This window comes from Anopheles darlingi, chromosome 3 (genome assembly GCF_943734745.1).
Source record: "Anopheles darlingi chromosome 3, idAnoDarlMG_H_01, whole genome shotgun sequence".
NCBI lineage: Eukaryota > Metazoa > Arthropoda > Insecta > Diptera > Culicidae > Anopheles > Anopheles darlingi.
In genome coordinates this window covers 45,756,779-45,780,923 of record NC_064875.1, presented here as the reverse complement: position 1 = coordinate 45,780,923, position 24,145 = coordinate 45,756,779, and the positions used below count along the sequence as shown (strand labels likewise).

The following is a 24,145-nucleotide window of genomic DNA, read 5'->3' as shown; positions in this document are numbered from 1 at the left end:
CCCATTCTAGCCCATACACGAACACGAACGATGACTCCTTGACATGCGTTGTTATGCAAATCGGGTCAAGTCGGTCAGTCAGTAGCACTGGCACCGGCAGCACCAGCAGCTAGCGTGAAGCATTAAAGGTGAGTGCCGAGCATAGTGCACCGGGTTTCGGTCCTCGCATTATGATCGGCATCACCTTCTTTGTAAATTCCATCCATTGAGAGCTGTCGCGACGATGCTCTGGACGAAGGACTCTCTATTGTGTTTTTTTGTTCGAAAACAGACTTCCAACGACCACCAGGGGCCTTCACATAAAGCACCGTCCAGTGGATCGTCTAGTAGTAGTTTCATTAAATCCGTTCCCTGTACACCCTCCCTCTCATCCCATCCCGTGTTTTCGTCACTGAAGTCGCCGCCAAAAAATTATGTGCCACGCGGTTGCATAATTTTTTGCATTTTGATTTCATTTCATTTTTTGGGGTAGTTTGTTCGCGGCGCTTAAAAAACACACTCTTTTCTCACACGCCCGGCCGTAAGCCATTGAGGCCGAACAGTCGCGACATCGACAGTCGGCGCAAGACACTCTCGATTAGGCGATCGCGCGAATTTCGCGATGAAATTGCACGCGACGAGAGAAAGATGGTTGGAATGAGGAAAAAGGGGGGGGGGCACGAGATTGAAGACGTTTTAATCGGTTTCGCATCGGGGTGTCTAGGCGGGAGGAAGAGAGAGAGAGAGAGCAAGAAAGAGAGCACACCCGAGAGAGTGAGAAACAAGAGATGATCGTCACACACTAAGCGCCCTCCTGCGCTTTGCGTCATCCATGAGGGTGAGCGCGTGGCAGCACTTCCTTTCGCCCCTCGGCGACGTGTTACACAACGCACACACACACACACACACACACACTCTGGTAGCTCACCGTCCCACCCACCCACTAACTCCAACGAATGCACAACGTCTCTTAAATGCTATAAAAATCGGATTCCAGTCCGAAATGGATGCCGCGAGACATTCGAATGCGACACGTGGACGTGGTGCAACTGTAACGTGGTGCAATTGGACCCCAAAAAAACAAACCGACCTTCCGAGTCCGGGTCCATGGGCATCGCATTTCACTGGACTGGACCGCAGAGTCTAGACTACTGTCCCATTGTCGTGGCCATTCTCCGGGTGTCTCCGGTGTCTTTTGCCGGTTGGAACGGAGCGCCAAAGTGCACTTATCCAACCCACCATATCCCTCATCATGGTCGTCGTCGCCGTCATCATCATCTTCAGCGTTCACTTCTCTCTCTCTCTCTCTCTCTCTCTCTCTCTCTCTCTCTCTCTCTGTCGGGGCGCGCGCGGTGCGGAAGATGCGTCGGACGACACGGCGGGAAGAAAGCCGTAAATCGATCATAATCTTCCTCATAATCATCATTACGAAAGCGGCTCCGTGAGTGTGTGCGCGAGACCGAGACCGAGACCAAGCGGCGTGCGTGCGAACCCGGGCACCGACCACGCCACGGCCGCCGCCACCGACGCCGCAAAACCATTTTCCGTTTGCTGATCGTTCGTTTCCTCCTTTGGCGGTTGCTTGCTTGCCAGGAAGCATAAAGGTCTGAGAATGTTCGGTTGGATTCGTGGTGGCGAAGGTGTGTCAGCTGGCTGCACCTCTATGAGCCCGGCCATTGATTGGCTTAAAAGATGGTGAAAGAGAGAGACGATCATCGCAAGATCATCGCTATAGAGCTTTCCTCAGTTTAACTCGTGTTGGATGGCGCTTCTCTTGTCCAAAAAAATAAAAAACCAAGCGGTTTTGCTAATGAAATGCACATTAATGTGATCCCAAGCTGGCTAACTTTTTTTTTCCCCTCCCTTTTACGCGTGACCTATCCGCTATCTCTAATCAACGCGTACGCGCGATGGGAGAAGCAAATGAAAAAAAAAACAGATTTGGGAGAAAATCCCTCTTTTGATTTCCATTTTCACCATTTTTTTCTCCCCCCCGGATCGCACCTGACGGTCTGATCCGTGTCGTTAATGAGGGCGCGTCCCGCTCCCGGACAAAAACGTAGATCTAAATTTCATGAAATCAGACCCTCAGCATCAGCATCAACGAGGATCCCCAAAAAAAAAAACCACAAAAAGGAGCGCGCGCGCCTCGATTAATCCCCATTTGCGGTGCGTACCCTCGATGTAGATCAACCTTCCACTAACCAGCGAGAGGGGGGTCGTCAATCACAACACTAATTGTCCAATAATGGACCCTCCTCAAAATTGCAACGGACAACAACAACGGACACAACAATACAAGACTCTGGGTTGGGGATGAAGGTTGATCGAATGGCCGATCGACGCACAGGCGCACCGGAATTCCGGCACACAGGATTACGCCATTTTCGAAAGGGGGTAGGTTGTGTTTGGTCACCGAACGGTCACCGCGGGGGGGTCCGGGCCACCAAATTGTCCGGTTCCTCCTACTGCGACTGCGATCGATCCCGGGGCGCGCTTTTTTGGGGTGGAAATTATTATTTTTTTCCTCTTTTACTGAAGGAAGAAAGGGCAACAGAGAGAGAGAAAGGGAAGGAAGGAGCAAGGGCGACTTCATCATTTCCATTCACTCCGACGGGTGAGGGGGGAAGGACCGATTGCCTGAGCTGAGGCTAATTTAGTCATCAACGCTGCTGGCTGCGGCCGATCGGTCGGCGACCATTTCATTTCTGCGGTTTTTTTTTGTTTGGCGAAAGTACCGCGAAAGATCGCGATCGCCATGTGATCGTACCACGGAGTAGTATAGGGGAGGGTGCTTCATCCCCTTCAATCGGTCAGATTCGGCTGTCATCATAATCATCATCATCGTCGTCGTAGTCGTAGTCGTCATCATAACTTTCCTTACCGGCCACTCGATCGTTCGGATACTAATCCCGCGCACGATCGTTTTACGATTCACACATTCACACATTCTGTCACCAACAAAAAAAGGACACGGCCACTGGCCCTCAACCCACACAGAGGCGATGTGCGAGAAGCTATAAATGGATTTGCAAATCAGCTTTACGGCCGTTCGAACAAATCGAACCTCAGGGAATGAATCTCAATCCTCAACACACAAACGACCGACCTGTCGGTGGCCTCCCCGAAAAGCTCTAAGCTTTAACACGCTTAAAAGGGAATTACGCCTTCTTCAACCATTCAACCTGACGCTTCTTGACGCGGTGCATCGTGGATCGTGTATGGTGCTTTAATTCCCCCGCGATTTTCCTCTTTTAATTGAAATCCGGAACACCGCTTCCGGTCACGACAACAGCGACAGACGCACGCACCGAGCCGATAGCACGAGCCTCGACGGCGGACGTCGCTCCAGTGACCTTCTTCTTCTGGCCGGCGAAACGAATTCCAAGCCATCCTCTGGCTCGGCGAGCAGGATGAACGGGTATTAATGGCCATGCGACCTCGCACGGGCGACAGACGATTTATTTTCGACAGTTTTTTTTCCCCGGCCCGAAAAAAGGCCAAAAAATGACATTGGCACCAGGATGGGGGTTTTTTTTTCAATCTCTTTTTTCGGGACGGGGACGCTGATGATGATGATTCACGATCACGATCGGACACTTCATACATTCGCACGCCGTAACGGCCGCAAGTCTCTTGTTTCGGAGTGGAGACGACGAACCCGCGACGATCGCGCCCTCTCTGGCGGCGGCTTCCTTTGGCCTTTGGATGATGAATGTCAAACATAATCGTAGTCGTCGTCGTCGTCGTCGTTGGTGTCGACGTTTCGTTTCGGTCACCCTTTTGGGCCACCCGTTTGGGGATATTTTCCCACAGAAAACCTCACAAAGCAAATCCCTTCCGAGGGAAGATTCTCCCTCCGGTGGTGGGCAATTGAATATTAACCGGCGGTCGACCGGCTTTGGCACATCGTTTTGGGGTCGAGCAAAACGATCGATGACACTCTGCTGGCACTCCATTCTACCGATGAAGAAGAAGCGAGAAAAGTGAATTGACCTCGCTTGCGGGGTTCGTCGTCTGTTCCGTCACCTCGTATCGGATCCCGACACGGCACAATGTTGCGATCAGTCGCGATCACTTTCTATGTTTTCTCTCGTACCGTTTAGGTTCCCTCGACCCTAAGGGGGGGAACGATCGATCGTAGCCCTTGGAGCGGTGTCATATTTCGTCTGCATCGATCGAGCCAGCACTTAAAGCAATCCGCCAAGGAGTCTGGGGGACACTCTTCTTTAATCTGGCACCGGTCTGCTTTCACACCGGCTCACTGGCGCACTTTTTTTTTCAGTTGCGCTGGTGCAACAACAACAACAACATAGATCATCGTAAGATGATATCCATTTTGATATTTTTCGATTTTTTGTCGCTGGTGCGGCCGTTTTTACTCCACCGTCGACCACATCTTGAGATGTGGGAACGTTAGGTAATGTTGCAAAAGAGTGTCTCCATCGCTTGGTCTGCCTCCTCCTACTCGCTCGTATTCCTCTCTCTTCAGATCATTACGGGGCTTCTTCAGACCGACTATTTGGTGCGATTTCCAGAAATAACGAATTCCACCATAAGCGATTCCCTTTCGTCCAGCGCTCCAGCAGCGATCACTCTCCACCGGCTCACGTGTTCCCTCCTCTCTCTCTCTCTGTCCCAAAAAAATGGCCGAGGCCAAACCTTTTGCTCGCGCACACACTAATAACAATCATTATCGTCCTGCCAAATGGGGACAATGTGGTGCGCCTTCGCCTTTCAGTAAATGATTTTTGCGACATTCACGCACACACACACGCGCACACATGCTGGCACGATATTTGCCCTTTGAGCATTACCGCGAGGTAACTCGTTCGCGAGAAAGCATCTCGGGCGCGTAAACAGCGCCCCAAAGAAGAAGCCAGGACGCGTCCCGTCCTCCATCATCATCATCTTCATGAGTGATAGCTGCCTACCCTCAACATTGCCCTTTCGGCGGGCCACAAGATGACGGTGGTTTCACTTGCCACGCGGGGCGCAGATCAGGTTGGAGTTGGCGTAAATTGCAAACCATCGGCGGCCACCGTCACAATCCCCTATTCCCGTGTAATGGTACTGGGCGTCCGAGGGCCTTATTAAGGCGCATCACGCACCAAGCCAGAAGGTGGCTTCTCCAGAAGCTCCAGGAGCAAGCGACCACCGCGTGATGACCACCACTTTCCAAAGGTGAAGGTGGATCCATCGATCGATCGATCGAGCGGCCGCGTAACGAGCACACAAACACAAACAGGACCGGGAGTCTGTGGCGTCTAATAAGTGCCCTCTCTTTGCCCTTGCGCAGCGGAGCGACCAACCGACCGATCGCCACGTGTCGGCGAGCGACGAGAAGGAAACCTCCAAACGAACCACGACCATTGCTTTGGGGGGACTTTCTTTGGATCGGGGGGTTGATCGTGGATGGAATGTCGTCGTGCCGTTGCCCTGCGACCCCGACCCGCGATCATGGCGCTTTACCGTCCTGTTCTGTCCTGTGTTTATTTAAATTCCAACGTCCATCCGAACACACACACACAAACCACACGGAGACGGTGGCGCTTAGGGAGCATTAAGCACACCCGTTGGTACAATGTTGGCGCACGACAATCACCGACCGAAGTCATGTCCCGCGGATCGCGATCCCGAAAATGGGATCGCTTTGGTTCCACTTTCGCGGCTGTTTGTTTCTCGCAATTCCTGGTGCGGTCTCGTCACACGTGAGGAGCAGCATTGAGATAAGGAGCCGGAGTTCATGCGCATAAATAAATCATGTTTCACCATAATAAAATTGGGTGGTCGAAAAAATCTTTTCGCATTTTTTATCAAATCCAAATATTTTCTATGTTGGTTAACTATATTTTGACATTATTCGGCTTAAGACATTATTTCTTTCCGTATAGAAATTCCGTGAGCTATCAAAAACTTCCTTACCAAGTTCTCCAAGTTCTTGGCGAGTCATCAAAGATGTGTGCGGTTTAGCGTTGTCCTGATATAAGACAGTGATCTCTCTGTTGATCAGTTCTAGTCGTTTTCCCTCGATTGCTTGTTTCAATCTCATCAGTTGTTGACAGTAAAGAGTAGATGCAACCGTTTGGGCAGGCCAGAGCAACTCATAATGGATGATTCCTATCCAATCCCACCAAAAACACACAGCATAACCTTTTTCGGCATCAATCCTGGCTTTTGCACCATCATCTTTTTTGTACATTATTGTCGTATTTGATCTACTTTTCGACTCCTGTTACCATTTGTTTCATGAATGGTTCGATTTCATTCCGTTTCAGTAAACAATCGTAGATGTTACTTCGAACCAATAAAATTTTCGCAGACAATTCATGCGGTATCCACACATCGATCTTCTTTTTGTAGCCAACCATTTTTAAATGGTCCAAAGCCGGTTGATGATGAATGTTTAGTTCCTTGGCTATGTCATAGCTCGTTATGTGATGGTCTTGGTCAATCTTTTCTAAAATTTTGATCAACTTTTGCAACGATAGGTCGACCAGAGTGGAGTGCAACTTTCTCATCGAAATTTTCAGAACGGAGGCGAGTGAGCCATTGCTGTGCTATACGAACTGGTAGAGCATCGTCCTCGTAAACATTTAAAAAATTGATTGGATGCTTGCGTGGCATTCTTCCCTTGTTTATAAAAGAATTTCAAAAAGTAGCGAATTTCTTCATTATTTTCATACATATCACCCAAAAACGCCCCAGTACTGTATGAGATAATGTAATAAACAACGGTGGAGGTAGACGGCTTCAAAGACACCTATTGCTAAAATACGAAAAGACTTTATCGACGATCCAATAATAATCCATCGAACGCGTCGTCGATCGATTGTCCGGTTCCGCTAACGAATTCTAAACTTTTTTCGATCGCAAATCGAAACGAAACGAAAGGGCTTCAGCTTCCCGTTTGGCAGTTGAAAGAAGTCATCCTCGTATGTTCGAATTCTGGCGAGGGTATCGAACGACCACCCATTACAAACCCCGAACCGGCCATTATGCGACCTGCGATCGCGTTCGCGATTCACGATTTGGTACGCCAGGCCAACACGGGAACACCTCCTCCTGGCCGGCTGGTCGGTTTGGTCGCTCGGGGAGGTTCCACCTCGAGCATGTCACGAGAACGACTGCGGAACGGATGCGAACCAAACATACCATACACACACACACACACATTCAGGGGAGGCCATTTGGGGCCAGTGTGTGTTTGGCGACACACCAACCGACCGGGGCCAACACTACTTCCTGGAGAAAAAGCCCCTCAGGTTTTTGGCGCAGCAACAAGTCGTGACAACTCGGTTTTATCGTGCTCACGAGAGGAGGAAGGGGCAGGTGTCAGGGGGGAGATTGCGGAGAGGAGAAACCATTTTCACCAACCCACCCACCCCGTTGGACCCCTCTTGTACTCCACAGAAAACGCATTTTCAACGGAGCGCCACGATGTGTCCACCGGAGACAGACGTTCGTTCAGTCCACGGCTAGGGTCTAGGAGTAGCCCTTCTTTCAACGAAATCTAATTTTCTCGGCCCCCCTCTTCCTTGGTTGGCCGAAAGCTTCCTGCTCTCGAGAAAGAGAGGAGGAAGGTGGCGTGGTGCGTGGCGAATTCTGGTCCGTTGACCGTTAACCAACAGAGCGCTTTTCCCGCTTGTCGCAAACGCGCATGCGAACGCGTACGTATCGGTCGGTCGTTTTAGGTTGTACGCTTGTTTTGGCGATTGCTGAATTCATTTCACCAAACACTGGACTAGACTGGACTGGAGTGGACTGGATCGGCCACGGTTCACGGGGCTGATGGCATATGACTTGGCGAACGTGGACTACCCTTAGCTGGGTTAGCATAGCACATCCTGTGTGTGTGTATGTAAGGTTTTTCATCATTTTACGACAATCTCCCCCTTGCAATAGCGCGGATGTTTGTTAGTGACTCAGGGAGTTTGGTTTTTGGAACGCGATGCCGCCGGTCACGATTGATACAAAGAAGCTACCGTTACAAAGAGTTAAACAAGTTGGTTAGTTAAAATCAGTAGACTAAAGAGTGAAATTGTCATGAAATGCATTTGGAAATGCTACGCTGTACTTTAAATTAGAAGTATTGATATTTGCTTATCGCTGATCTAATATAAAAAAATGCTTTGGATCCATTAGAGGATATAATATTAAGAAGCATCAAATGATTTATAAAGCAATAGCGATTGGATTGAGACGATCACCTTCTTAAACGATTATTTACCTGGCGCCACAATTGACGAGCGTTCTACGTCCTCTCGTCTTCTCCAATAGTATCCAAATCAATGTCAACTGAGTCTCGCTGTCTGTCAGAAATATCGGAAAAGGTTTTACGGGTTTGGTCTTCGTTTGTTAGGCTCGTACCATTACCAGCCATAGTGTTGGCAACTTCGTGACAAAAGGACTCTCCTGGACTCTTCTGCAACCTTAATTATCCATCAAAAGAGCATCATGTCAAACGGTAGTTTAAAACATTTCAGTCGCTTCAAGAAAATGTACCAGTCTCAGAGGTACACTATTGTGTCCAAAAAGTATGGTGACACGGTATCCCAATTGTCCGCGTAAAGGGATATCTTTGTTTTTGTATTTTTTGTAGGCACCATAAGCTCTGTTATTGATAACCATGAAAAGGCTTACGTCAAAATATTCACTAGTGTTTGAGATACGTAATATTTTTGTGAACTACTAAAAGTGAATTTCATTTTGCCATGTCGACTGTTTTTAAACAAACAATTTGCATTAAAAATATTGGTTTTAGGAAGGTGCTGAAAACTATTCCTAAAGACAACGACGTGTTTCGTTCCTTTTGACGTGTTTCGAAAACTGGAAAATTCGTCGGCATAAGTGCATTGTGTCTGGGGGGGATTGCTTCGATGACAAAAAAATTGATTTGGAAGAACTTTAAATGTATGCATAAGAAATTTTCCAAATAAATCTAATGTCACCTAATTTTTTGGACACAGTAGTATGTGACATACACACTACAGAAGCACTTTCGCCTAGAAAGACCACAATATAATGTTGCCATTAAAAGATACGACCCTCTAATCAAAATGACAAATTCGCTCAAATCATGACGTCATGTTGTCGTCTCTCAAACAAAAACCACAAGGCAGTTGTTAGCACAAAGGCCAATCTCCGAAGTAAATAACACTCCAACTGGACCTCGAAAGACTCCCCGGAACAAGCACCCGCAAAGCAATAATTTAGAACCAAACCCGCTGCCCACCCCTGACGATGGTGACAGCGGCCCTTCCCCAAAAAACGGGGGGAAGGAAACTCGGATGACGATGACGTGGTGAAAGCACTTGCACTCCCTCTCTTCCACTTGGCCACTGTTTGCCAAATCTAAATGGACGAAATGGAAAACCCCGAACGCGCTCCGCATTTACAGCTGATCATACTACTTATCAGACCAGCGGCCAGATTGGATGGAGATTGAGCCCACCCACCCACCCACCCAACAACAACAACTCAACCTTCCCGCTTAAGGTGTCTACACAGTGCGATCAATCGATAACGATCGTTACCCGTTCGTCCTGTTTTGAGCTCCGATCTAAGCTTCCTGGACCCGATCTAAGCGCGTGTGGCCTCTGTTATTTGTGTCCCTAGTCCCCCCGCATTTATCGACATGGCTCTATCGCTGTTATCGCAGCGATCATGCCTAATGCCCTTAATGTGCGGCTGTTGTTGTTGTCCACATCGAGTGGTTGTTGAAAGACCGACACTTATTTTGGGGTTTATCGGCGTGGGTGGGCGCGTGCTTCGGTCCTATCTTCTCGGCCAACATCGCACGCTTCAGCTCTCGGGATCTCACCAAATGCAGACCAGCGTCGTGGCGTGGAGTCCCCGCTGACCATGTTTATCACTATAATTTATCCCACAACCCACAAGCCCCAAGTTGGGAGAACTCTTTGTCTCGCTTTTCTATTTCTATTGCGTCTCTCTCTTTCTCTATCGCACGAACTCACCCGTGTGAACACACACAAGCTCGATCAAATTGGTGCAAAGAAATGGAGGAAAGTGAAGGTTTTTTGGGATAAGAGGGGCCGGGCTTGAACCGAAACCAAGAAACCGTCTGCTACCACCGATGCTGTTGCTGCTGATGGCGCAGTTCGGACCTTTCGCTGCCACCTTTACGCCTCCAGATTGCCTCCAGCCTCCGGTAATTTACTGACCGTAAACCACCACCACCGCCATCATCATCTCACGACCAGCACCAGCAGCAGCAGCAGCAGCAGCCGCAGCTCACGGATGGTGCAGTGGAGTAAATGAAGTAATCAGAAAATGTGATTTTGGGGCCTGTTTACATCACCGCGCGCGCGCCTCAGGCCCTGCTCCTCCCACCTGGTGTTCATCCCTTGCCCGTGGGCCTTTGTGTGGCCGTTCGGAAAAACGGCAATTGTTTCCTATTGTTTTTCTTCTTCTCTTCTCCTTTTTCTCTGCCATTTTTTTTTGTTTTCATCTCACCGTCTGTACCGCCCTTTTCCCCGGGTGGAATGGTTGGCTTTTGGGTTTTACCGGATTCTTCACTCGGCAGGCTCGAAGCCAGCCAGTTTCCTCCATGTCACAATAAGCCTTTTCCCAGCCCCCCGCGTATACTCTGCTTTGTTGCGCGAGTGTACAGCACTGTGGCCACGGCTCTTCGTTTCACCTTTCGTTTCGTGCCATTTGTGATCCCCAATTCTGACTCTTTAATTAGCCATACAGTTCGTTGCTGTCACAGTTGTTCTCACCTAAATCGTTTTCCATCCATTTTCTCTTCCCCTTTTCACAGGAGGGAAAACTATTGGCACAAATGGTACCAGCAGCGACCGAAGGAGCGACCTGACGAAGGAGCGACACACTCGGACAACGGTCCGGACGCAACGAAGCGCCCTACAGGTAAAACCCTCCACAACGGGCCATTGACCATTTTGCCTATAAAAGTAAATTAAAATTTATGGCACCCGGCAGCCCCGGGAGTGATCGAGAAGATCGCGTTATCGCGATCGTACCGTACAAATGGCACACCAGTCAGTCTTGTAGTTACGGCACCGGGGGGTATCGGATTGCAAATGTGGTCCACAGATGGACACAGACGGGTTCGAGGCGAGTCGTCGTCGTGAGGTTGTAATTCTACACTTCTCAGTGTCTTAAAAACCCCAACCCAAAAGCCAATGCCGATCCGTCGGCGAACAGCGGTCGCCACGGCACGCCACGCAAAATGGTCAAACACCGAAAACCGCAAACATCAAAACCGTTGGAGGACTCCGGCGCCCATCGGCGGATGTAACCAATATCTCAATCTTAGCTAATCTCGAGATGAAGGGGCCCAGAAACCGAGCGCGTAGCCCCGGCGAACCCCGGTCCCCGATCGGCTTGGCGGCATGGCGGCGATCTTTTCGAGTTTTTTTTTTTTACTCCGGGAAGCAATTTGTCATGCAATCAATTAATCGTCCCGGACCGCTCTCGGTACACGTTAGGTCCGGTCGACCCAACAGCACCAGCAGGAGAGGATGCAGACGCTTGCGCTAGGAAACCCAACAAACACACACACAAGCGAATACAAATAACACAAATTTAGCCTAATTGACGGAAAAAGAGGTGGAAAGATTGAGTGATCCGTCGTATATCCGATCGTCCGGACTGGGGCGGCGAAGCGGCGATGGAGGGTATCTAACCCCCTCATCGCATCAACATCCACTACGTGACGGCCCCCTTTTTCCGGTTTGGCGGAAGTGCGATCGTTAGGCCTGTTCCAATCTGTTCCGATGAGACCTACCTCCGAAACCAATTCGTTTGTGGTTCGTGGGTCAATGCAAGTTGCACGATGCAAGATTCTGGCTATTACCATCGATACCAGAGTCTGAAGAGGCGGTCCGTTGTGGCTTCAAGTAACTGATCGGTTGCTTCCACACCAAAGGATCGTGGTATCGTGATCGCAGCGCAGCACAACTTTGGCATTCGACAATCGACATTCGACACTCACATCACGCATCAATCGACGACGACGATTGCGATCGCGCGCGATCATTTTGCTCGTTTTTTTTTTTTGTTACTGTTTGCTGTTTGACTTATGCAACCGATCGATCGGAACGATCATCAAACACACACACAAGCGCATGCAAACCCTTGCCCAAAACTGCCCAAAAAACATTAATCAGAATCAAGCTGGTTTGATGAGATGATCGCGTTAGTGTTGACGCTGACGCTGATGACGATCGAGATCAGATCCCGATCGCTATTATACAATACAGTCGGAGCATCCTCCCGTCACGGGGTGGTTGATGATGGGAAGTGGATGTGCGTTTCGGAGTGCGCTCCGGGAGTTCCGATGTTCGCGATGGCGATCGCACGGCGTCGCGCACTTTGGCGCCTCTTTAACGGGCACACTCTCCGTGCGGCGTGCGGATGAGCTAACGGGTTTGATTGATGGGCCAAAATCTCTTTTTTTCCACCTCAAACTCCCCCCTCCCCCCCCCCCCCCGTTTCCGCCTTTACCACCATCATCTCTCTCGATTGATGAAATATCGATCATATCGATCATACCGTGCGCCGCGTCGGTAACCTTTTGCGCCGCAAACGATCGCTAACCACGTATCGGCATCCGGTGGTGGACGCTGTTGTGACGCTTCGCGCAGGGCCCCCAAAAAACCGCACGCCACCGGTAATCAATATCTTTCATTAGGGAATGGTGGTGCTGCCAGAGTGTAAAGGCAACACTCTCGCACCCCTGGGTGCCGGGGCCCTTGGCGGTGCGGTGAACGACTTCCAATCAAGCAGCCGGGCGAGAGATCGAGACCGCGACCGCGAGACGATTGCATCTTCCCGATGAGCCATAACTTTCGATTTTGTTTCATTCAACAACATTCATCGGACCAACACGCAAGCAACTGTCGATCGGTTCCCCTAGCGGTGGTCTAGAGGGCGGGGGTCGTACGCCTAATTATGCTCTAACTCTTCCCTCCTCCCTGCTTCGGCTGTCTTCTGCCTTCTTCCCAAAATAAACACACACACACGCACACACGTAAGCGTGCGCGTCAAACTCTCACTTTCACGGCGCCCAGAAGGGAGGCTGGCTCTGGAAGGAAAGAAGGAACAAGAAGCGGAAGAAGAAGGGGGAAAAAATGTCTAAAAATGGCCAAACCGCACAAACCGAGCCCCCGATATCGTGCGTGGCTTTGGATCGCTTTCGATCGCCCTCGGGCGTTGCCGCTCCAGCGCAGACTCCAAGATTGGTGGCCAGCAGCTGCCGCCGCTGCTGCTGCTGCATGACAGTTGTCGTCGTCGTCGTCGTCGTCTGTGGTGCCGTTTCGGTGCCAAACACAAATCGTATAATTTATGATCGGCTCACAAGGGAAGCATCTCGGGAATATCGGCTCGGGGTGCTTAAGTCGTACCCAACAACAAGAAGGAACAAACCGAAAAAAAAGAAATCCCTTAACCTAATCCAAAATCACTGATCACCGAGCGCCACGAAACCGACAGACGAGTTGGCTAGCTCAGCCACAAACTCGTCTATGGTATGGTATTAACCACCGAAAATCCCTCGATGTTTTTTTGCTGGATGCGATTATCAAAAATGCCCAAGCCTTATGCCGGCTCATGTTTCGATGTTTGGCATCGGAGTATTATTAATCGCTGACATCTGATCAGATGCGATCCAGGCGATCAATCCCCGAACTCTCTTACTAATGTAGCGAAAGCCGCGACGCGACGCAAAGACCACGCGATTACATAAACATTCCAGGGGGGGAGATTTTCTAAATATCATGCGACATACCATTTATGCGCAGGAATAACGCGGATGCGGATGTTAAATGTTTTCCCTTCGATTTTCTTAATGGATTTTTCCAACTAACCTACTACCGAGCCGGCAAGCAAGGGGAACATCCAAAACATCCAAGTCACACTCTCGCCTTCACCGTGGCACCAGATGTGGCCGCAGAACCCACGGCATAAGCATCGAGAACCATCCCCCCGGGCAAAACAATTATCTTCTCGAGCTCGAGCCAGCTTCAAGAATGCGGCTTCCAATTCTATAATTACCTTTCCCAAAAAGACGAATCGAACACGAAACACGAGCGCTAGCGACACGCCAACAACAAGGCGCCTTCCCTTCCCTTCCCCTCTCCCACTCCCGCTGCTCTTTGATTCCGAAACAGATGCACTTCCGTTGCAATCCGTCTGTTGTACCAGGCGAGCGAGCATGCAACCAACATGCACGATGAATCATAAATCAATCTCACACTATAGGCCGTCAGTCGATTGAAGAAGCACTGCTTCAGGGTGTACGACGTTGCGTGGTAGGAAGCAACTGATGCGGTGGCATCATCATCATCCGCATCAGCATCACGCGGACGCGCTGTTTGGCAATAGGGAGCTCCACCAACGACATGCAGAGGGAAGGGATCGCCATTTGCTGCTGCTGCGTTGTGTGCGTCAGCAATTCTTTGTGGCACACTCATTTGGTCCGGCGTGCACGGGGACAACGATGCGTTTCAATTGCAATGGTGTGGGGGGAATTCCCAAACCGCGTCATCATCGTGCCACAAAACCAGTTACCAACAGTACTGACGTCTTTTGGTAGCGAATGTTCGATGGTATTGAAGCTAACAGCATGGAACAGTGAATATTTAACAGCTAATTTTTAATCATTGCAGCGCGCCTAGTGGTTACTTTGCAATTCTGTTGATAGCGTTTTAATCATTGTACACTGTTTATTTAGTGGTAATTTTTTTTGTCAAAATTGATCCCCGCCTTCAAAAGTTATCGCCGATGGAACGTGAAAGGCAAAAAAAAGACTTCATACTCACTATTAAAACTCGATTTGGACGGTTTTTGGAATGGATGGAACACGCGTAAAATGCGTTTAGAAAAAAATGGACTTTGCCAATCAGAGAGGGAATGCTGCAGGAAGGTTTTAGTTCATTTACGGAGATAAATTTGCCCGTAAGATGATGATTTGGCATGGGATGTGAAATAATTGCGACAAATCAAATGTTTTCACCATTGAGGCAACGTTCATTCGAAATTTGTGCAACAAAAGAGTGTCTTCAGAAAAGGATTTTGTTCTTCATTTGTCCACCAACGATCCTGTGTAAGTTTGGCATGATTTAGGTAGCTGTTCTTGGCGAAGGTATGGCGTTATTTTTTTGTATTCAAATAGATCGATTTCATAGGGAAAGCTATCGATTCACCAAAATGACTGGATTTTCGTTCGGATTGATTTCTATTGGACAATTATCACAAGGAAATTTAAAAAGTATATCAGAAAAACAACAAGAGGGCAAATGATGTGACCTACAGTATTGTGCAAACATTTTTGGGTGATGTCAAAGTAAAAGTTAAAAAAGTCATATCAATAAAAAGTCAAGTCAATATTTCTTATTAAAGGCAATAGGAAAACCTACAAAATGACACCTTTTCTTTCCTTTTTACGTCATTTTTTGGCTTAAATACGACCTATTGAGTACGGCCAAATATTAACTGTTCCATGCTTTACTCTGGTACAGAACAGCAGCTTCGAGTAGCGTACAGCAGCCCTTTCGAGTGCAAGGCATCCGGCACCAAGAAGAAACAAATTTTGCTCCATTTGTACATTTCTATTGCGTCAATCGCTTTGAAAGCCCATAAGATAAATCGATGACTACGCAGAGACTGCGACCGCTGCTTTCGAGAATGCGCTGTTCTAGTCCCGATATAATCAACATTTAACCTTTCGAACGAGCCAATCAATCAACAACCGAAACCGAAGCGATCCCAATTTTTCGCAATTCTCGCCGATCGTCTGCAATGCTGCTTTGTCTCGCGGTTTCCGTGAGAACCGACCAAGCCAAGCCAACCAGCACCAGGTCGCGACTTTCAGAAAGTTGTAACCAGGGTTCGTAACTATAGGCGTACCACAAGTACCATCACCAGGAACGCGGTGAACGCGGGCAGACGACAGACCGAGCGTCGAGCGTCATCCTCATTCACAAACGCAAATCACACAAGCAAGTTATGCGGCCCAGCATCGCCCAGACTCGCTTGGCCATCTTGCTCATTACCATACAGATGAGTCCCAGCAGGGCATGTAAAGACAAATGACAAACACACACACGGACGGACGTCACGTTGAAACAAAGCACGACCAAACCGAACGAATGGACTCCGGGTATTTGCATTTTGCACTTTAGCAATCCCGGGCCTATGTCCCCAACACGACAACGAGGCAAACGCAGGAAGTGGCTGCGATGCGATCTTCAACTGTCGTTCCTCTGTGTGTGTGTGTCGCGACCAACAAGAATTATGATTCGACGTGACCGCCGGAGCTTGCTATATCGACGCTCTAACCACTTCCGCTCGTTCGTTCGTTGGCTGCTAGCCGCGAGCTATCCACCGGTGAACTGGCACTGGCCAGGGAGGCCAGGCGCCTCCGGATGCACCGGAACATCGTGTGGAACAACCGTGGACCCCCTCCCCCCCTCTCCTCTGTGATGGTGCCTCGAGGTGAAGGAACTGAGCTGATCGAGAAATTGGGTTACAGTGTCAGTGGATCGTCGTCGTCGACGTCGTCGTGCACAAACAAGATTTGCATTTTCTGTCCAACCGCTGACCAGTGTCCAGAAGCAGAAGAAGAAGAAAAACAAGAGCACCAAGTAACAACGAGTACGTCCGGTCGGTCGCTCGGTTTAACGGATTAACGACGACCACCGTCGCTTAATCGTTGTTGGGTGACAAAAAACTTTCCCAAAACTCCGCTCCGCTTCTGAGCTCGCTAAGACCGTGGTCACCCATTTTATCGCCAAAAAGTGCCGGGGTGCCTTCACAATCCATGGCGATGGCCCAGTTTCGGTTGGCGAGCGCTTTGTTGGATATCCGATCAGATCCGACCTCGCGGACTCGCAAACATTGTATTCGGCACCTCGCGGAGGCGCGGGATGTCAGAACCTGTGACAACCGACAACCGACAACCGACCTTCTCACCCCGCTTTGTGTTCGATCAGGAAACGCAGCACCCGATAGAGAGACACACAGCTGACCGGTGTACTAATAGGAGGTGCACCGAAGTAGTCGCGGAGTCCCCCGCATGATCACGAGATCTGGCATCGATCGGTTGCTGCCAGCCAGTCGGTGGTGGTGCTGGTGTGCTAGTGCACGATCCATTACATAAAACCACTCCACGGTGACGCGCGTACCTGCCGTAGCCGTAAAACTGTCATGGCGGCAGCAGCACGCATGCACGCAGCACGCGTTAATCACACACCACGATCGCCACGACCAGATGACAGATCGACGTGCTGGTGGCGAAGGTGAGGAGAGGAGAGCCCGGGACTTTCGGTCCTACTTGTGTCACGCGGCTTACCGACGGAGTGAACTGATTTATTGCCGATCGAACGGCGAGTGAGCGCGCACACTAATGCAGAACAATTAATCTTGGTTCTTGCTGTTCGCGACCGTAGAGAGTAGCACCGACACACCGAGCACGCAGTACCGTTGGTTAACCTTGGTCCCGATGGCATTTTCAATGGAGGAGAATGGAAGCAACAGACTCCATGGCTCCCAACTCTGGCATCCAATTTTTTGGCTGATAGCACTCATCGAGTTTCGTCAGTTATCGGGTGAGGTGTTAATCACAACGAGTCGTACAACGATTCGAAACGCAACGTTCTGTACCTCAGAATTCGCGCTTGAATCGAGTGACGCTCGAAGCCATCGAGGACCCTAAGGTGAACGAACGAGCTGACAAAGTGGTCGCGTTTGTTTGGATTTGAAGGGTGGCCAAAGTTAGTAGTTTCATTTAATTAATCGACTATGGCCCCTATAAATAATTTACTATTTGGTACAGCTGCACTTTAAAGCACTTTACCGCAATATTAACTAGGTTTTTCTTGTAAGGTTTTTCGCGAAAGCGTGTTTGAAATTTGAACCCGGATTGAATCCGGCTGTCATTGGTATGTTGAAGACACCACTCGATTAGCACAATACGGTTTTTAAGCACATTCGAGTGTCGGTAGCGAACAATGAGTACTCGTTGGATTCATGTGATTCTTTTTACACAATAGGGCCCACAATAGGGAATATGGTTCTCACACCAACAGCAACACACCACTACTAATCACAGGGGGCGGGCGACCCTTATAGGGCAAACGATCCGGGAAGATGGGCGCCGCCGCGTCACCTCTCACCTTTGCCACTGACTAATGAAGACAAATAACGGTTCGCGCAAAGATAGATTCCACGACGATTCGTTTCGTGTCGTAAATCAATGCGCGCCGCTCGATCGCCAGCCTTTGCATCAGTTCGTGATTCCTAAACGGTTCTTATCTGAAATTGAATCCGTCTCCGTGTTCTTGTCTTGGCCGAAGATGAGCCCGGGCATCGAGTCCTTCGAACGACGTAATTAAACATTCCCGAACTTCCAACGGAGCGATGCGCTGGCTTGCTAGCTGGTGCATTTCCGGGCGTCCCGGGCGAACCCATAAATCATGCGGATCATGGCGACGTCTCACGAACACCGAAACACGGCTGCCGCCTCTGTTTTTGGCGTAAATTAACTTCTTCGGAAACGTGCCAGATCAACACCCGATCATCATAGAGCAACCCCATCTCATTACGCTGACCCCCGGTGTTAATTCCCATTGACCTCCGCGAGGCCGGCAGCAACAGCAGCAGCAGCAGCTACAAACTCAGCAGCTTGCGTCGGGCGATTGCTTACCCCGCGCTGAGAGATTTGTCGTGGCCCCTTTCACTTGGCAAACGGTAATGCTGCTGCTGCTGCTGCTGCAAACCACGGGATCGTTCCATTCATCTCTATCGGAATGTACTTGGGTCGTGTTACGTCGAGTACCCTCGGTGCATCTGCCCACACCAACAGCAACAGCAGCAGCATCAGCAGCAGCAGCAACAACAAACGGCCGGAAAGCAAAGGTTTCGAAAGTGAGCGTGTTGCCTGGCTCCGGTGTTTGATGAAATCGAAACCATAGGGAAGGACCGTAGTCGTCACCGGTGTGGTGGGTAAACATAGCATTACCCAGCGGGGGGGGGGGGGGATGACTCGCCACGTCTAGGCGCTTGACCCAGTCTGCGACCCCAACCCCCGTCCCGTCGAGTCCGGCGGAAGTCGCAGAGTGTCGTGTCTTGACCGAAAATTTCTCCCTCAAGATCATTTCGTCGTCGCAGCCATCGTCGCCGTTGTCGTTGTCGTTATGGTTCCGTTTGAAGTCCTCGTCCTCGTCTGTAGCACCATATGCTGAAAGTCATGCTAATGAGCACTCTCGAGAGGAGTGCAACCATTGCGACCCAAACACCATACCATAATATGGGGTGGCTCACGGCGAAAGAGACACAGAAAGGGTCGGGGGGTGATCATATGCTCACGATCACGGTCCGTTTGACCCCTCACTGTCGCGCGCTCAAACGTGATGTATGTTTGCGCGATCGTCGTCGTGATCCTTAAGAGACAGACTGTCCGTCGAGGGCGCGATTTCCAATCATACCACCACGACGACGGCGACGGCGGCGGTGGTGCTGGTGGTGAGTTTGCTGGATGATCCGGCCCGATGCTGCTCCGTCGCACGATGAAGCACGGCGCGTGTGAATGGCGCGTAATCGACTCCACTCGTTTGCAACGATGTATCGCTCGATCGTTCGCTGTTTTACGAGCGCGGCCATTTTGATTGAAGAGCCCAGAGCAGCAGAGGGAAGCGAGCAAAGCGAGCAGTTCGTGGATCATAATTCATAATCAACTGCTCGTGATGTGCTGGCGAATTGCAACAAATAGATCCGCTTCATTTGATTGCATGCAAATTGATCGCGAGCGTTTTACGAAATGTAAACAAAGTACGAATCGGGGTTCCCAGCAGGTTGAGCGATTGACGGAATGATCCATTTGGAAATCGACGACGAGCCCTTGGGTCAACCCCTCGCTTGGTGTAGATTCATCGAGCGATATGCATTATGAGTCGCTATCTCAACATCGAAAGCCATGCTCTCTGCTTCTTTTACGACCATTTACAACGTTGCGAGCGGCAAGTAAATCACCCCCTTAATTAGATGCTAAACACCATCAGATGTCCCGCTTATCGCTCAACCGCAAACATGTTTAGCATGATCTTTAGATGTGAGATCGTACCCATCACATTCAGTTAATGTCCTCTAAATCAGCCAACAACAAAAACAAGAAGGCTAGATAAAGCGGTTAGATCCATGACGATGCGTTCCGCTCATAAATTTGAAGTCCATTTTTGGAAACAAGCGTGATAACGCACCGATTACAACACCTCGGAAACGATCCTCTATGGACTCTCGGATATGAGTCTCTGGTGTTCTGCCCGTCACGCACCAATCGATCGATCACCTTGAAGAGGAACATCTCATCAAATGACACAACCGTACGGGCGTCGTATCGGCGGAGACCAGAACGGAAGACGGGGACGGGGGGGGATCATTGGCCACGGTCATCACCACCACGGATTTGGTCGTTTCACCTTTCCTCGCAACGCAACAGAACCGTTTTAGTGAAGTTTTATTGGCTCCCGGGGGGCCATTATAAACGCTCCGATGACGCTCTGTTCCTTCCCGGCATCGGTGACCTAATGGGAAACCGACGTGAACCGAACCCCTCTCTCGAACCCTCGGGAACGGTTAAAAATGGGGCCAAGAAGAAGATGGTGCCCACCACAGCCACACAAGGTCTAACTGTTGTTTCGTTTCCGCGGCCATTGTTTCTGGCCACCCCGGGGCGGGAGAGGGAAGGAAACCATAATTCTCGGAGTGCCCCAACCGGAGGCAGGTAACAAGCGCATCCCGAAAAAGGGGGCCACCAACATGATGCGCTCATCCGGCGGCGGCGATGGCGGCGGCGACGGTTTAATTGGATTAAACAGTTGGACAAATTCACCTGCGCAACGCGATAATACCGGTGCGATCGCACTCCGGGGGGCCATGGCATGTCAAAGCCTCGGGTCTTATCGAGCCCGCACACACCCAGACCATTACGACTCATCTCGTGATGGCCGACCCGGGAAATGCTGGAAATGGAAAGGCAAAAGCGAAGAAAGAGGTGGCGGCGAAGAGAATTTTTAATCAGAATAGTTTCAATGTTTTCACGCACCAAGGGGCACCGCGCACGCACTTACGCCACACAGCCGGGATCCCGGGCCGAACTGTGTCATCGTTCGACCGACACCGACACCGACGACGATGATGATGATGACGATGATCTAACCTCCAATAGCGAAACGGAGAAGGAGAAAATGATGAAAATTCCCGACGCCATTCTGCAGCCGGCTGACTTTCCAATTAACAAATTTCCATCAAATCCACATCGCCTCTCACGGAATGCATCAACCACGGTGGGCATCGTTGCATATGGTTCCCTCCATCTCCTCTTTCTTCTCCTCCGCCTTCTTCTCGATAGCACGCAAGACGCGGCGCAGCGCCACGTGGGAATGAGAACTTTTAATCAAAACAAAAGCATTTAATCGAGCCCCCGACCACGCAAAGACCTCTCTCGCGCTCTCTGTGTGTGTGTGTGTCTCTCTCTTCAGGAAGGGAGATGATTTCTTCGGTGCGGAACTCCAAACCGCGAAACGCGCGTGTCATCGCGCGTGACGCGGAAAGAGACCACACAAAGCAATGGCGGCGGCGGCCACGTCTCCGTGTCTCCGTCGAAACCTTGCTTGGTCTCGGTTGCTCGCAATCCAATGAAACCGGAAGCAAGCGAGCCCTACCCCCCACTAGAGAGTGTCGTTTTCCTGCGGGAAACCGGGAAAATCATGCCAGACACCGCAGCAGACGACGACGATGATGATGGCGGCGGTTACTGGAAGCGCAAGATGTGGTGTGGCTCTTGTCGATTGGATTGTTGGACGTGCGCGCACGCTCGCGCCGTGGATGCGATTAGGTGGACGCTCGAAAAAGGTTACGCTTTTCGGAAGGCACGTCACCGCCATCGTCACCGCGATCGACGCTGCACATTATGTCGTCGCAAATTGGTGGGTTGGTGTCAGTGAACATCACACTGATTGTTGCTGATCTCTTTGCGTTATGAGTGTGACAAACAGTTTTGCTCCGGAAATGTATGTGTGTTTCGATGATCATTTGTATCGTTGTGGATTTGTGGACGCCATAATGGTGAATGGTGTTGGCACGGAATGGAAATGATAATACATTATTGCCCGCCCGCCCGCCAGCTCAAAGGTGCTTATGATGATGCCGTTATCTTATGTCACCAGCGCCTAGAGGCCTTTGGAAGCAATAAATTCTTCATTCATTAATGAAAGTATAGCGTACTTTCGAACGCCCATAACATGAGAACGGACTCTTGCTCTGCTTCATGTTTATACGTTAAAAGTTTAGAAAAAATAGTCCTTTTATTGCAAATTGAAATTCTTTTTGGCACTGGTTTTCCACTTCATACCCTACTTGATATGCCATTATTTTAAAATATTGGATGGCAACCTTTCAGCTACAGTGCATACTCCAATCGGTGCGTCCAGATGGATCGCTTTTGCAACGCCAGCTCAAGCTCACAGCTCTTTTGGCTACCCGAAAACTGCAAGAATCTGCACTTTGTTTACGTTTCGCGATTTTTTTATGCTTCGGTGAGATGTCATCTCCATAGAAATGTGAAAACCCTGCATTTCTGGGTTCGTTTCTCGAAGCGATACAAAAGCTCTCCGGCTGTTGTGCTTGAGCGAGCGGTGCAAATGCGATCCGTCTGGACGCACCGAATGAATTCGATATTCTTGCTCTAATTTGATCGCTTACTGTGGTTCTATTATTTTCTATACCCAAATTTCATTATTTCATCCAGCCACCAACCAGAAGATATAACGTATGCATTAAAAAACAGACAAAATTTGAATGGTGATTAGAAAAAAACTATGATAGATAATTGAACTCTCTGAGCTAAATATGGAAGGTAATATTATCAGTTTATTTGCAAATGAAACCAGCCTATCAGCCTTACTCTAAACGAGATGGCGGAAATAGCGAAGATTGCAACAACGAAAAATAGCACAGAAATAACTGAAACACATGTGCACACATATATTTTCGTTCCGTTTTGTGTGAAAAGTGATGCAATTACCTTCCATATGCAAATTACAGAACTCAGAATTATCTGTCTTAGTTTTTTTTTATCACCATTCAAATTTTGTCTCTTTTTTTATGAACGCATACCTTAAGATTGCGCAGTCGAAATTCAAGGAGGCCTCGATGTGTCGAGTGGCAGAAAGAAGTTTGCAGGGTTCAACTAGTGATTTGGTAAACGAATCAAATAAGAGATGTTTACAGCAGGCAGTACAGTCACTTCCACTATTCCCCGCATCTACTTCCTCATCCTGTGCAGCTCAAGGCCCTGTCAATGCAAGCGACAGACGGGGGTTGCCCTATTACAATTCCTGCTTCTAATGTAAATATGAGCAAAGATCGCTTTCAACGTGCACCCGTTGTACTGCTCGTTGCACAGGCAAACAAATCATCCGACGACAAATGCATGACAAGCATCCTCCGCGCTCGCGACCGATAACGAGCTGTGAACGCGGTTCGTGACTTATTCGAGCGCTCTCGCGAGTTCTGCTCCCTCGTTTGTGTGCAAAACGTGATTTGGCAACCGTGCTGTTGCTGCTGTCGCTGCCACAGTTGCCGTTGCTTCCGCTTCACAAACTAATAATTCACGTGAATGATTGCCCGGTACCACCTCCGCCAGCACCGTCTGGCTGTTTCTAGTGCCCGCGCTATCAGCTGGACGCGATCTTAATAGGATCATTATTTTATTAGCTAACGTTTGAGCATAAAAAAAAACACCCGAGCCTCGACCTCGCGACCGACATGATCGGTGCACACGAACATAAACCCCACGGGAAGCCGCGGATATTGCATCATTGCAGCGGCGCTTGCCATCAGATGAGTACCGCACAGCAGCACGTGTGTGTGTGTGTGTGTGCGGCCTATGGCCTGCGAAAATGCAAAAAACCCGGCACGGGCTCCTCCCCTCCGGGGATTCCTCGACCATCGACTGCATCATTCATGCAACCGAAGCAACAAATCCAAGACAAAACGGTGCTACAACAGAATGGAATGAGGCTCTCGGTGAGATCGTTCGGCTCCGTATCATCTCCTCCATCCATCCAGCCAGGGCCGTCAGCGTACAGTGACACCCTCTCTAACGCCCGAGATCGGTATTGGG

The 24,145-nt window shown here is 49.7% G+C and overlaps 1 protein-coding gene across 3 annotated transcripts in view; it reads left to right on the top strand.

Moving 5' to 3' along the window:
- Window positions 1–24,145, top strand: part of LOC125954583 (uncharacterized) — a 77,071-nt gene that overhangs the window by 13,617 nt on the left and 39,309 nt on the right. For all 3 annotated transcript variants that reach the window (XM_049685011.1, XM_049685014.1, XM_049685013.1), the window contains exon 3: window positions 10,763–10,869. The gene's annotated coding sequence lies outside the window, so the exon portion shown is untranslated. The remainder of the gene's footprint in view (window positions 1–10,762; window positions 10,870–24,145) is intronic.